Below are 16,306 nucleotides of genomic sequence, written 5' to 3' on the forward strand. Positions count from 1 at the left end.
GTCTTTGATGAATGCGCTCTCTAATATGTACGAGCAGCCTTCAGCCACAAATAAGGTACATCTCATGAAAAGATTATTTATGATGAACATGTCTGTAGGTGAGAGTTTCAGCAGGTATCTGAATAACTTCAATGAGTTATTTGATCAACTCGCCTCAATTGGGATAACGTTTGATAATGAGATTCGGGCTCTACTAATTCTTAGTCAGTTGCCTGAAAATTGGAATGGTGTCGTCACTGCCATCAAAAGCTCCGCAGGAAAATCGAAGCTTGTATACGATGAGGTCGTCAGCATGATTTTGACAGAGAAAATAAGAATGCAGCCGAACCATAGCTCCAATTTGAGTTCAGCCTTGAACATGGAGAATCGAGGCAGAGGAAACAGGCATGGATGATCAAACAACTGCGGCAGATCTAGGCCCAGGCGGTCTCAATTCGGAAATCTCAGAGGTACTCAGGACACAGGTTCCCAGAGCACTAAAGTTTTTGAGTGCTGGAATTGTAGAAAGACTCGTCATTACAGGAACCAGTGCAGGAGTCAGAAGAAAGAATTCGAGACGAAGGCAAAGACAGAAGAAAATATTGCTTCTGAGAATGATGAGATGTTGATATGCTCTTTGGAAAGCAAGCAAGAGTCTTGGGTCTTAGACTCCGGAGCCTCATTTCATGCCACATGCTGCAAAGATTGCCTAGAGGAGTACACACCAGGTAATTTTGGTAAGGTGTACCTTGGCAACGATCAACCTTGCGACATAACCGGCAAGAGAGTTGTAAAGATCAATATAAACGAGTTAGTATGGAATCTAAAGGATGTCAGGTATATTCTAGACTTAAGAAAGAATTATATCTCAGTTGGTCAGCTGGTAGATGAGGGATACACGATGAAATTCATTGGCGATGAATGGAAAGTCTCAAAGGGTGTACTAACAATTGCGCGAGGTAAGAAAAGCGGAACGCTTTTTTTCTAACCTCCAATGCCTCCATGTCTATTTCAGTTGCTGCAAGAAATGATGACAACAACATCTGGCACCAATGACTTGGTCACATGAGTGAGAAGGAACCCAGGGTGATGCACTCAAAGGAAAAATTGAGTGGTCTACAGTCAGTGCAGGTTGACATGTGTGATCATTGTATAGTCAGGAAACAGAAGAGGGTTAGTTTCCAGATAAACACCCATGCCCCAAAGAAGAAGGGACTAGGACTGGTCCACTCAGAATGTGTTAGGCAGAATACCAAGAATCCTCAAGTGGAGGAACCAGTGGAGCAGATTGTCGCACCACCGTATCCTACTCTAGCTCCGGAGCTTAGGAGAACATCTCGGTCTCATATACCAGACAGAAGGTATATTGATTACTTACTTCCTACAGATGGAGGAGAGCCCAAATGGTATGATGAAGCATGTCAGGTGGCAGATACGAATAAGTGAGAGCTTGCGATGAAGGATGAGATGAAGTCACTCACCTCCAACAGAATGTGGAAGTCGCCCAAAGGCCTTCACAACAAGTGGGTGTACAGAATCGAAGAGGAGCATGACGGCTCTAGAAGGCACAAGCCTCAGTTGGTAGTCAAAGGCTTTGAGTAGAAGGAAGGGATTGACTACACTGGTATTTTTACACCAGTTGTGAAGATGACAGCCATCAGATTAGTCCACAGAAATTGAGCAGATAGGAAAGTGGCGACTACAGAGGAACTGAAGTTGTGTTCAACTTCAGTTGGTCTTCATGCTTGAAGATACATATTATGAGCACATCATTTATACATGATACTCTGGTTGAGGAAGTGTCTCTGTCTCCTTGTGGGATATTGTTAGAGATGGAGCCAAAAACACAGCTGGAGACGCGTTGAGCTGAGTCAGAAAACGTGTGAATTTATTCTCCATTTATCTCTTGATTATAAACTTCCAATTTGTGATTAATTTGTATTGATTCGCATTTAATTATAATGTAAAATCCAAGCCTATATGAAGAGGCTGTGGAAAGTGATACAACACAACAGCACAGTACAGAGTGAGCACAGAGAGTGCAGAGAGAGTTGAGAGGAAGAAGGGAGGAAGAGAGAGAGAGAGAGAGAGAGAGAGAGAGAGAGAGAGAGAGAGAGAGAGAGAGAGAGAGAGAGAGAGAGAGAATTATAACATTTTCCGGCGAGTTAGTGAATTTTGGTGTGTGCTCTGTGGACGTAGGTCGTTTTTGACCGACCAACATAAATTCCTTAGTGTCACTTTCTTCTGGATGCTCACAGGGTCCTAACAAAAAAAAATGGGACCAAGACTACTAATTATTTTGCATTAGGTTAGCTCAGAGACCAACTAATGTGCAATAAATAAGTGAACTAACCACACTTGGGAAAGTAAGAGATTAGTAGTGACTCCAATGAATCTATACAAGATAAATAATATTTAATTTCTCTCCCTTACCAATTCTCGAGTCAAAGCATTGAATATTTTTTATTTTAAAAAATCATGAATTTAGGATTTTTGTTTTTCACTAGAATTGAATTTTTGGGCTTGAGTTTAAGTAGGAGTATGGACAAACCCCAAAGGCACATACAATAGTGCAAGAGTTGAAAGTGTGGGACTGGACCTTGGCTAATTGGACTTATGCAATGCCTAATAAGCATAGGTAAATGAAATCATCTATCAATTTCAACAATATTTGTTAATGAGTTCAGATATCCATGAGAAAACGTGAAATCCACCAACTGACTCTTTTAAAGGCTGATAAAAAAGTGTTAAATCATATTCGACCCATTTAATGTGTGGATTGGTTATGAGTAGATTTAAAGGGGTCAAATTTGTTCGGATTCATGGGTATCTATATGCATTATTCCTTTGTAAATTGCTTCTGAGAAATACTTATAAGGGATAGGGATAGTTCTTTCACATAAATTATAACCACCATTGATAAGATCTTGGATCGAAACCCACATCAGTAAAATCTACACCAAATCATACCTTTTACTTTTATGGATCCAAACACTAACGTGTTATCTTCCAATCAATCGATTGCAAACCCTATGTTAAGGAATCATGCCTTATAAATCTTTCTCATTTCGCTACATATTGAGATTTGTATACTTTCTAGAGTGAAAGTTATCTAACCAACAACTTAATTATAGGACAAAAGACACTAATTTTCATTGAAATTTAGTAAAAGTTACAAGACAAGAACCTCTCCTAAGGTTTTAAAAATCTCATAGAACTCTCCTAAGATTTCAAAAATCTCACATGTCTCCCTTGACATTTGATTTTTGAGGCATTTATACCTCTAAAAAATAACTTTTTTAAAAAAATATGAGGAAAAGATTGTATCTTTTAGCAAACCTCAAGAGCGATTTGTGAAATTTTAAGAAACTTAGGGAAAATTCCTAAGATTTTTGAAATCTCAAGGGATGTCCTTATCTTTTTATCAAATTTTAAGAAAGGTCAATGTCTTTTTACCTTTAATAAAAGGTATCATTCCTAATTAATTAAACATTAGTAGCACAATGATGAACCTATAATCTCAAAGTGAACTTTAAGTGATAAATAAAAGGTAAGGATTTATTCAATTGTGAAAAATAATTTTCATTTCTTTTTTTAAATTTTTGAAAGAATTATAGAAAGATTTTTTTAAAAAAAATAAATACTATGCCACAGTATAACTTCTCTCCTCCCCCGTAGGGACCAAGACATGAACCATGAGATCAAAGCTAGGTTCAATTTGTTAATTTTTTTAAATTTTACAAAAGTCATATAAATAAATAACAATAAGAGTTTTTGACAGTTGTGAAAATAATTTTATTTTTCATTTCAAATTTTTTAAATAATCACAAAAAAGCTACCTTGCTTTTTAGTTTTCTAAATCTACATAGAAAAGTTGAAAGTTTTTTTTAAAATTTTCTAGATTTATGATTTTTTACTTTAGGTATGGAAGCATAGAATTCATGAGTTTCTCTCAAATCTACACAAATCCAAATCCTTAGCCCAAAATTATTATCATAATACAACCTCATATAATTTTTGAAAAATAAAAAATATGTTGTCTTTTTTAATTATTTTTAAAAATGTAAATAAAAATTAAAAACAAATATTTTTGTGCAACTTAAAAACTCTTTCTTTTTTACATTTTTAGTATGAAATGAAAAATAATATGATATTTTTATAATTTTTAAAAATTAAAAAATTGTAAATAGAAAATATTTTCCATAAATAAATAGACTCTAACTTTTGACAAAGGATTAAAGAAATAAAAAAGAAAGAAAAAGAAAAAACCTTTAGAATGCATAATTTTGAGGAACACCAATAAGATACAATTATTTAATGATACTAACTTTTTTTGTAAAAAGGCATGAAACTTCAATTGATTTAATTAGCTTGTGGGGAAAACAATTTTTACTTTTTCCTTTTATTTTTTTAAAAATCTCACATAATTGTTTGTTTTTCTAGCATTTATATAACAAACCTAAGGTATGCCTTTTTCTTATTTTTTATTATTAAGTTCTCTATATAAGGTAAGGAATTAGAAAACTAAAAACAAAGTGATATTTTTATCATTTTTTGAAGAATTTAAAAACTTAAAAAATATTTTTTCATCAATGAATCCTATTTAATATTTATCTTAGTGAAAAGCTTCTCTAATTTGAAAACATGCATGCACATTAAAGTCTTAAAATAGAAATATTTGATGGCGCAAATAAAGGATGACACGAAATAGGAAAAGTGATGGCAAGTTATGGTATGTAATAATATATAGAAATATTTTTGTAATATCGATAATAAATGTCCATTCAAAATTTCATGACAACTCTAACTCTATATAAACTACAAGGCTCACACTCAATTTCATACCAAAATTCATTTTAGAGAGAAAAGAAAGAAAATGATTCTTGCTGAAGCCTTAAAGTTTATGGCATCCATGGTGAACGGTTTATTGCTCCTGGGAAATTTCAATTGGAAAAAGTTTTGTTTAAAGATGAAGGATGAAAGGAAGAATTTTGTTTGTGGCAAGTCCCTCAATATTACTTAGATTCATCATAAACTAAGATATTATTTTTCTTTTTCATATTCTTGAAAATAATGTTGATCAAGATAGTTGTATCTACTTTATTAACGTGTTCTTGCAGTGTATTTAATTTTTAATGTCTCCTATATGTTTTATAATCCTATGTTATAGTACTTAAATCTATGTTCCCCAATAAAATGCAATTATTTAATTAATGATATCGACTTTTTATAATCTGATCCATATACAACAAAAATTCCAACAAAATATAAGCATTTGTTTAGACTCAGATTAGATTTGAAATTTGGATTTCAAATCTTTGGTTTTAAGCAAATGGTGATATGTGATTTTAAACTGGGATAATAATAATAATAATAATAATAATAATAATAATAATAATAATAAGGTAAATTCCCAATAAGGAATGTTGGGTTGTCTTTAATCCTGATAGCAAGATGGATCATAGAAGCTTAGTGAAAATATGTTTTTCAGATTTTACACATTACTATTCCAAAAGTAAATGACAATGTTGTTGTTTTTTTATTATCTGAAAATATGGAAATAAAATAAAGAAATAATAATAATTTTTTAGAGATGAATTCAACAAACTCATAATTTTCTTCTTCCTTTTTTTTTTTTTTTTTTTATTTGCTGGGAAGAACAGGCCCTAAATTACTTAATCCAAGACTCAAGATCTTCCAAAGTCATGCAGCAATTCACTAAATTATAAATTGTTTGGAGTGCACACTTTGTATAGGTCATGTGTTATGCACATACAAGCGCATATAGGCAAAATATTGTAATTAAAATTTTAATAATAAGATTACGGTCATTTTAGGAATAACAAGAAGAAAAATATTGACGAAAAATTAGCTATCATTCTCTTAATTAATAGTTGAGATAAGTTCGGTGTCAATCAAATATTTTTGTTATATTATGACCTCGTCACAAACACTATAAAACTTAAGATATTAAATTTTATACGGAGGATAAGGTTCTTTTTTTTTTCTTTTTTTTTTTGCATAGGACTCAAATTTTCATTAAAAAAAATAATAATATAAATTTTGTTTGGATGTAAACATCCATTACTAATTGAAGTTGAATAAATATTAAGAAAGAGATGAGATTAATTTTTTGTTTTCTAATTTTCTTCAACATTACACGCACATTAAATAAAATTTTAGAATCATTACTTCACCAATTAATGAAAATAAAATTCCCATATACATTTCATATATCAATTTTAAAACTAATATTTCTTTTATTGACATTTCCATCCCTTTCAATTATGGTACTTATCTTACTCACACGAATCATGTTTTAGGGTTTTTTTTTTTTTTTTTTTTTTTTCTAGATATGAGATTAGGAGGAAGATCATTCACTCAAGCACTTTGCTACCTCATACTTGAGGACCACATTAATTTCTTTTCAATTATTTAATTATTTTACTATGTTTTTATTATAGAATATTTATGCGTAAAGAAACTTTAAATTTGGAGGTGCTTCAGTTAGACCTTGTTAGCTTTAGTGTATTTCCAAGAGGGGATTTTGCCTAAGTTAAACCATATCAACTGTATTACGCAACCTAGGGTCTACTTATGCAAAAATAAACCCAATTATTCACAATAAAACATACACGTGCAGTAAATAAATTGCGGAAATGTAAATAACACGCACGATATGTTATCGGGATTCGACCAACTGTACCTACATCCCCGCCTTTAGCTCGCAAGCCCGAAAATTCCAATAATGCTCACTTAACGGATGGAGTGGTACCTAATACAATCAGGTCAATTAGCATAGAGCTGACCTCAACCTTTACAAATTTTCCTTGCAGAGCGGAGAAGGCCCTAACAATCCTTACAGGCTGGATTACTGCCTCCTCAGGCCATGCTTGAAATACAACCGAATTACAATACAAACTGTGTACAATATAATGTTTCTCCGATAAGCAGATGTGTACGAATACAAATCAATCAAATATACATCAACTATATAGGTAAATGTAAGCTCAGTGATGTGTATTTTTGTGCAAACTACACTTAACAAGATATGATCGCAAGAATGCTCAAAAGTGTTCTAATCAAGCTATTTCATTGAAACAAGCTATATCAAATCTCAATAATGAATTAGAGTTTCAAAGATGATGCAACAATCTTTAAGTCAACTCAAAAATATTTTCTTCAATGAAATATGCTCAAAAGTTGTTTGAAAGAATAATATAGCTTGTTAAAAATATTTTGCACAACAAAATCAAGTTATAGGAATCTTTGCAATGACAATACAAAGATCCTTAAGCTACTAGGTTTTTCCCAACACAAGATTTATTAAATAAAATCGGTGGAAAAACCTTGCTTAACTCCCCAAAATTAATACCAATCAACCAAGCAAAGTAATAGAAGTATGAGCAATAATACTAAGCAAAAATCTAGGCAAGAACTCTCACAAAACTAAGATTAATCAATAGAATGAAAGTATGAGAGTGTTTTGAAGTATTATAGGCAAAATGAGATTTTGAGTTTGAGAGAATTTTGGCTAATGATTTTTCTTATTCTCTCCTTAATCCACACAAATGAACCTATATTTATAAGTTAGGGTAAAATTATAACCGTTTGGGACTTGTTGGGAATTCTTAGAAAAGTTTCAAATTGTTTAAACACAATTAACCCGTATTTACCTAAGTTAAAAATTTTTTAACCCAGCGAGGTTCGGGTGGCTAAACCGTGGTTCGGTCGCCCAAACAGACACAGTTATAAATGTCCTTTAAATTAGTTTGACAGTCCAAGTCCCAGTTCGGTGGCCCGAATCAAAGTTAGAAACATTTCATCAAATTTTTGGGTGCCCGGTCATTGGTTCGGTAGCCCAAACTCATGTGTTCGGTTGCCTGTGCCATTTTTGAACGTAGTTCCTCGGTGGCCCGAGTTGGTGAGGAGTCCTTTTCAAGTGGTTTGGGCGCCCATGGAAGATATGCACAAAATGGTTCAGTCGCCCGAGAGCCTATGTCAACTGTTGACTTTTCAATAATTTGAGCGCCCAAGGAGTTTTGAATTCCCGGGGTTCAATCACCTGAGCTCTCTCAAACTCCCCAATTATATTCAACTTTCATGCTTTTTTAACACTCCTCAATAAAATACACATTCATTTTTCCCAGTTCGCAAGCCGAACCCATTTTTAAACTAGAGATTGGTTGTTTGGGCCGGGACCGGGACGTCGCGATGTGTGGTGGAGTCGCCACTAACCTTTTGAAGTGTGGTTAGAACACTTGATTACTACCCCGTTAGGGGTAGAATCGGTCTACGTCACCAAAGTTAGGCTCGGGAGTATGGTTACGCAAGGGGAAGGTATTAGCACCCCCTACACGCCCGTTCTTACGAATGGTACCAGATTAATAAAGAGTTTTCCCGAAATAAATGTAATAAGCCTTTAAAGATCACTCCCTTTCAAAAGTCGAAAACAAAATGAAAATACTATATAGGTATTCCCTCAGAACCGGGGCAATCTAGTACTCCGAAGAGTCAATGTTCTCGTTGGCAATCATCGGGAAGGAAAATCGAAATTAGGATACAAAATACGCTCCCGAGGATTTTGAAATCTATAGGTTTTTTTTTTTTAAAGTATCAAAAATACTATTTCGGGAGGTTTTTGAGATTGGTTCGGGATTAGAATGAATTTTTCTTGTACCTAAAAAGATATTTTTGTGATTTTTCCTAAGTGTGAAAATGATTTTTGATATTTTTCCCGAACTTTCAAAATAACACAAATGAAATCAATTGAAACCAAAATGTGAAAATACTTTTGGAATTTTTGAAAATTTCATGATTTTTGTGAATTTTATGGATACAACAATAATATACAAGCGAAATGGAGAAAACTGGGGTGAACCAGTTTGGGAATGGTGAGCCGGTCAAACGTTGACCAGTGTGGGGGGGAAAAACCAGTTTAAGGTCTTGGTCGAGACCAATGATTTTCCGGAATTTTCCAATGTCCTTCCGAATACAACAGAATTTTAGACAACAATCACGAAAGTCATGGTTTTAAAGATATGCCTTTAGAATGTATTTTTGAAAATCTTGAATGTAGGGAAACAAATCTAACCTTTGCCAAACATGTTAGAAACTTTCTTGGATTTTCTTCAAAAATTTTCAAAGGTAAATAAGTTTCAAAGCTTTAAAAATTTTTGAATTTTCTTTGAAAATTTTTCTGAATTTTTGTGTCTTTTATGAAATTTTTTTTGTTTTTTGTTTTTTTATGAGTTAAAAGGAAGCTATTTAAAGTAAAGAAAAGTGAAATAAAGTCAAATAAACCAACAGAGGCCGATTAGGGAAAGGGGGACGGAAATGTAACATAGGAAGAGAAAGTTCATTGGTCTTACCTATCGTCTTTTTCTCCTTCGGTCTTCTTCTCCTGTCTGTGAATCCGCAAGGTTAGTCTACAGCGCCTTCCCGAGGGTTGTTCTTGAGTTCCGACTCGAGGCACTAGGGAGTACCTTCTTCAAATGGAGTGACCCGGTACCGGTAGGAAAAAGGATCAATCGATCGCTTGGATCTTCTTTCGTTTCCTCTGCTCCGGTCTTCTTTTCCTGTTGATGAGTCTACTAGGGCCGCTCTACAACGTCTTCCCGAGAGTTGTTCTTGAGCTCCTGATTTGAGGCACTACGGGGTGCCTTCTTCAAATGGGGTGACTCAACACCGATAGGAAACGGGATTAGTCGACCTCTTGATTTTGACGCAAAAAAAAGGACAACTTTCACAAACAACTCGTGATAGAAACTCAATATGTGTGAATCTGCTCCTACCCAACCCTAAAGAGCTCGTCCCCTTGTGCCTTGGGGGGGGGGCCCATAAAAAAATGTGTTGTGGGGTCCACGCACCAGGGTGGGGTCCACAAGCCGTTTGGGACGGTTACAAGGGATAATCCCGAGCTAGCAAAGGCATCGGGATATGTGGAAAGAAGCTTAGCGAGGCATCGCATCGGGAATTTGAGGGGGACCGAGCGGCTAGCGTACCAAAGAGGAGGTGGGGCCCACCACAAAAATGTTTGTTGGGGGCCCATGAAGGGATATGTGGGGCCCCACGCAAACCAGTGTGGGGTCCACGAGGCCATGTGGAGGGGTATAGGGAACCCGAGGCTAAGCAGGCGCAAAAAGGGCATGGCCAAAAGATCGGGGTAAAGTGAATCGGGTGTAAGAATCCCAGCTAAGCGTTACCAGAGGGTAAACGTGGCAACATCGGAGTGTAGGGAATCCGAAGCTAGCGTACCAAGGGGTTACAAAACGTGCATCAGAAGGTTAGGAATCCGAGCAAAGGCTCCGTTTACAAAGGGGGGTTAAACGTGCATCGAATGTAGGAATCCGAGCTAGCGTACCAAGGGGTAACGTGCATCGAATGTAGGAATCCGAGCTAGCGTACCAAGGGGTAACGTGCATCGAATGTAGGAATCCGAGCTAGCGTACCAAGAGAGGTGGGGCCCACCCAACATGTGGGGCCCAATGAAGATATGTGGGGCCCACAAGCCACGTGGGGTCCACGAGAATGTGTGGGGTCCACAAGCAGTGTGGGACCTACAAGAATGTGTGGGTTCCACAAGCAGTGTGGGACCTACAAGAATGTGTGGGGTCCACAACCAGCGTGGGACCTACAAGAATGTGTGGGGTCCACAGCCAGTGTGGAAAGGTTTTGACATGAGGTCTCCTCGGAAAGGCCTGGTTAAAATTGGGGTGTCGACACAATTGCCTGAGCTCTCTCAAACTCCCCAATTATATTCAACTTTAATGCTTTTTTAACACTCCTCAATTTTGTATGATATATGTGCATAAGTGTTGGGACCTAGAGTCATACTAGGTATCTTTTTCCCAATCTCTATCACTCATATCCACTGGTTTATCATCCAAAGCAATATCCAATTCTAGCTGATACAGGATGTCCATCACCTCACATTGCCACATACCAAAATTATTGGTACCATCACATTTTTCCACCTCAAACCGAGCATTAACTATCGTATTTGAGGATGATGTCAAAGCCAAAGGGGTTGGAGTTCGTGTGGACAGAGTTTCTTCTACTACTACACAAGTTTCTGTCATCTTCTATATATTCAATAGCAACCCACAAAGCAAAAGGCCTAGGATGAATAGTACCTACTAACTATGTCTACTCTATTTTATTCTATGAAATTCCACTTTGACCAGGCCAACCTCTAGGGAGAGACTGAGCCGCAATGGTCTCTGAGCACTCGCTTAGACAAGGTCTTTCTTAGACATCAAACGTGGAATCAAGCATCCTAACAGAGGAACACCTTCGTATCGACACTATTCAACCTAACTCTAATACAAATTGTTGTGTCGAGCGCCCTACTTGTGTCAAACACCAATACTACAACTAATGCTATTAGATATATAAAAACTAAAGCAGCACAGAAACTAATAATAAAAGACAGTAAAAGAACAAGACAAGAATTTAATAATGTTCGGTACAGAATTACCTACGTCCTCAGGCGCCGACGATCAATCCACTACTTCTTGACAAAGTATAACTTTGAGGTATGTTTTACAAATGGAGAGTTAAGCTATTTATATAGCTTCAACCTCATGTCTGAAAAACACTTCTCACCAATGTTGAACAAACAAAAAAAAGTTCAAAACAACTTTTCTACCCATGTGGGACAAAAAAACAAGACATATTAAGGTTAAGGAGCATGCATATTACCATGCTACACATCGATACTCGATTTATGCCATTGAGTGTATAAATGTGGTGACCATTGATGGGTTTAGTTACGAATATGAGTGTAATGAATGCCACTTTGATCCCATGCTAATATATAAGATGAACAATATTGAATTAAGGGGATGTTATGAGGATATAGTCATATTGTGCACACTTAAGGTTTGGATAATATAATTGTTTTCGATATTTATATGTCGCCTAGGTGGAAGATTGTTAGGAAATTTTAATTTCCTATTGTGGGCTCACATATTTAAGAACAATTATTTTACTGGACTATTTTAACATTTGTTGGGTATAAGTTTTGCAATGCATAGAAGCCCAATACTAAGTTAATTTTGGACTGATGGTCGGGCTTTTAAAATTAACCTAGTATATAAAGAAAGCATAATAGGCTTGTGGTCCCCAAGTCAAATCAGAAATAGTTTTCACGTTTTTGCTTTCCCCATCTAAAGAGAAAAACACAAGTGAGACACTCTGGGATTTGATTGTGGAAGATCAAAACTTTCCGCTAAAAGCTGTTAGATAATCAAATCAGACACATCTATGGATCCAAGTATTTATTTCGCATTTAGTATGGATTCAGGTATTTATTCCGCGTTTAGTTTTATTAATTGAATAACATGATGATCTTGAGTTATTTGATATATGGATTAAAGTTAATTCCAACAAACCATAGATAGATAAAAAAAATCAAAAACCCATGATGGGTGGTCGATTTCCTCTCGCCTTAACTCTATCAGACCGTAAACTGGCTTAGTGGCCTCCAACTTACCCATATATTCTCAGTTTGGGCGATTTGGTTGGATCATTTTACACAAACCTAATGCTTTGTAAGTATTGTAATTAAAATTTTGATAATAAGATTATGGTCATTCAGGGATAACGAGAAGAAAAATATTGATAAAAAATTAACTCTCATCCTCTTAATTAATGGTTGAGACGACTTTGGTGTCAGTAAAATATTTTTATTATATTATGACCTCGTTATAAATCGTATAAAATTTAAGTTATTAATTTTTATACAGAGGGTTAGGTTTTTTTTTTTTTTTTGCATTGAGAAAGAGACGAGAGATTAATTTTTTGCATTCTAATTTTTTTCAAAATTAGATGCACATTAAATAAAATTTTAGAATCTTCACATCACCAATTAATGAAATATAATTTTCATCTACATTTCATATTTCAATTTTAAAATTAATATTTCTTTTGTTGACGTTTCGATCCTTTTCAATTATGGTACCTATCTTACTTACGTGAATCATGTTTTAGTTTTTTTTATTTTTTATTTTATTAATATGAGATTGGGAGGAAGATCAATCACTATGCACTTTTGTAACTGATACTTGAGGGCCACATTAATTTCTTTTCAATTATTTAATTATTTTATTATGTTTTTAATATAGAATATGCATAAAGAAAACTTTGAATTAGAGTTTTTTTTGGTCAATTAACTAGTAAAAGGAAGGTTATTCATTTGACCTGAACTAAACTATGGTATGACGACAATAACAACAATAAAACCAAGCCTTAAGTCTTGTTTTCAAGTACCATTCTTCCTTTGGGAGCACTATATGACTAGCAACTCGCCCCATTGCACTGGCTTACCCTCAAAAATAAATTTTATTAAAAAAGGTTGGTAAATTTCAAGCATAAGTTTTCTCCTAAAAAAATTGATGATTAAATATAGTTTAATTATAATTGCAATACCAAAGGAGCTGAATAATTTAAATCTAATTTATCTATTGCATCATCAAAGAAAAAAATTGGAAAGAAAAATTAATTATGTTATGTTTGGGAGCATGAATTTCGGACCTTAGATTTAGATATATATGGATTTAAATAATCTTCAATACAATTTTATATTACATCCTACTTAAATCTAATACAAATTTAAATTTAAGCTCTCGGCAAATTGCCAAAATAGACAGCCAAGTACTCACATGAATCATGCCAAGTACTATTTAAATCTAGTACAAATAATTTTTTTATATTATATTATCAATTAATGAATAAATAATTCCCCTATACATTTCATATTCCATTTTTAAAATAAATATTTCTTTGATTAATGTTTCCATCTCTATCTATTATGCTTCCTATCTTACTCAAGCCAATCATATGTTAGCCTTTTTCTTCTTTTTTTTTATCTAAAATTCGAGATTAAGAAAAAGATCAACGGCTCTAGTACTTTGCTACCTTGATCATCACATTAATTTCTTCTCAAGAATTTAATTAATTTTTTTATTTTTTATTATAAAATATTTAGATGTAAAGAAAAATTTATATTTGAAGATGCTACAATTAACCCAAAGCTCTAAAAAAGATTATTCTTCTAAAATTAAGCTTTAAAGAAGGTCTGTATTGTGGCATTGTTGACCAATGTCATTCAGCAAATTTTTAAAAATTTACTACTATTAATGGTTTGTTTGGTAATGAAGATTGGAAATGAAATGGAATGAAAAAAATAGAATTAGTTTTTATATTAAAAAAACAAAATGAATAACAATAAAATGTTTAGGCACTATTAAATAGTCGAAAAAATAGTTTTATTTTTCATTTATAATTTTTAAAAAATCACAAAATTGCCACCTTATTTTTCAATTTTCTATATCCATATAGAAAAATAGAAAAGTATTTTTTTTATTATTTTTATATTTTTGATTTCTTAATTTACATATGAGAGCATGGAATTCGGATCATAAAGTTTGATTTGTATGCTTTTTATATATTGAATTTCTCCTAAATGTACACAAATCCAAATCCATGCCCCACAATTCATGATCATAAATGTTATCTTATATAATTATTGAGAAATTGAAAAATGAGTTTCTTTTTTCGTAATTATTTTGAAAACTCTAAATAAAAAAATAAAACTAAACAGACTCTTCATTTTCTACACTTTTAATATGAACCTTGAAAAACTAAAAAATAAGATGATATATATATATATATATATATATATATATATATATATTGAAAAATTGAGAATCTAGAATTGGAAATGAGTAGAAATATTAGCCACAACTAAATGGATTCCAACTTTTGGTATAGAATTAAAGAAAAAAAGTGAATTTAGAATGCAGAATACAAAGATACTCCATTAAGATACAATTATTTAATGATATTAACTTTTCTTTTAAAAGGCATGAAATTGCAATTGGTTTAATCAGTATATATGGAAAATAATTTGTATTTTTCCTTTTTAGTTCTTAAAAAATTTAATAAAAATATCACATGATTGATTTTTTTTTTATTCCACATATATATAAGAAACCTAAGATATGTCTTCTTATTGTTTTTAAGTTCTCCATATACTCTGTTAGGAAAAAAAAAAAAACAAGGTGATATTTTTGTTAATTTTTTGAAGTATTAAAAAGCTTTTATAATATTTTTTATAACTGATAAAAACCTATTAATCTGATTTAATATATATCTCAGTGAAAATCTGCTTTAATTTGAAAACATACATGCACATTAAGGCCTTAAAATAGAAATATTTGATGGCACAATTAAAGGATGACAAGAAATAGGAAAATTGATGGCTAGTTATGGTATGTAATAATTTATAGAAATATTTTAGTAATATCAATAATAAATGTCAATTCAAAATTTCATGACAACTCTAACTCTATATAAAGCACAAGGCTCACACTCAATCTCGTACCAAATTCATTTTAGAGAGAAAGAGTGGGGAAAAAGAAAGAAAATGATTTTTGCTGAAGCTTTGATTGAAGTTTATGGCATCCATGGTGGATGGTTCATTGCTCTTGGGAGATTTCAATTGGAAAAGTTTTTGCTTGAAGCTGAAAGAAGAAAGGAAGAATTTTGTTTGTGGCAAGTCGCTCAACATTACTTAGATTCATGTATCATAAAACTCTTATTCTATATTTGTTTGGTATTTGTATTGTGAATTTGAATATATGGATTTAGATAAAATATTATGTAGAATTATATTGCCCTATCTTTGGAGAAAATTTGAATTTGGAGTTGCATTGGATTTGAATAAGATGTAATAAATATTTGTATTGAAATTTATCTAAATCCACCCAAATCTAAATCTAAATTTAATGACAAAAATTCATATAATATGAATTTTGGACCTTAAACTTGAATTTCCAGAGTCATGCAGCAGTTCCAAACACATTTCATATGTCCACTTTGTATAGCTCGTGTTATGCAATTACAAGCGCATGTAGGTGAAATATTGTAATTAATATTTTAATAATAAGATTACAGTCATTTTAGGAATAATGAGAAGAAAAATATTGACCAAAAATTAGCTCTCATTCTCTTAATTAATAATTGAGATAAGTTCGGCATCAATAAAATATTTTTATTATATTATGACCTCGTCACAAACTCAAGATATTAGGATAAGGAATTTTTTTTTTTTTTTTGGCATGGAACTCAAGTTTTCAGTAAAAAATAATAATATAAAATTACGTTTGGATGTAAACATCCTTTACTAGCTAATTGAAATTGGACAAATATTAAGAAAAAGATTAATTTTTTGCATTCTAATGTTCTTCAACATTAGGTGCACATTAAATAAAATTTTAGAATCATGACATCCCCAATTAATGAAATATAATTCCCATACACG

The sequence above is a fragment of the Malania oleifera genome, chromosome 12, assembly GCF_029873635.1.
Source record: "Malania oleifera isolate guangnan ecotype guangnan chromosome 12, ASM2987363v1, whole genome shotgun sequence".
NCBI lineage: Eukaryota > Viridiplantae > Streptophyta > Magnoliopsida > Santalales > Ximeniaceae > Malania > Malania oleifera.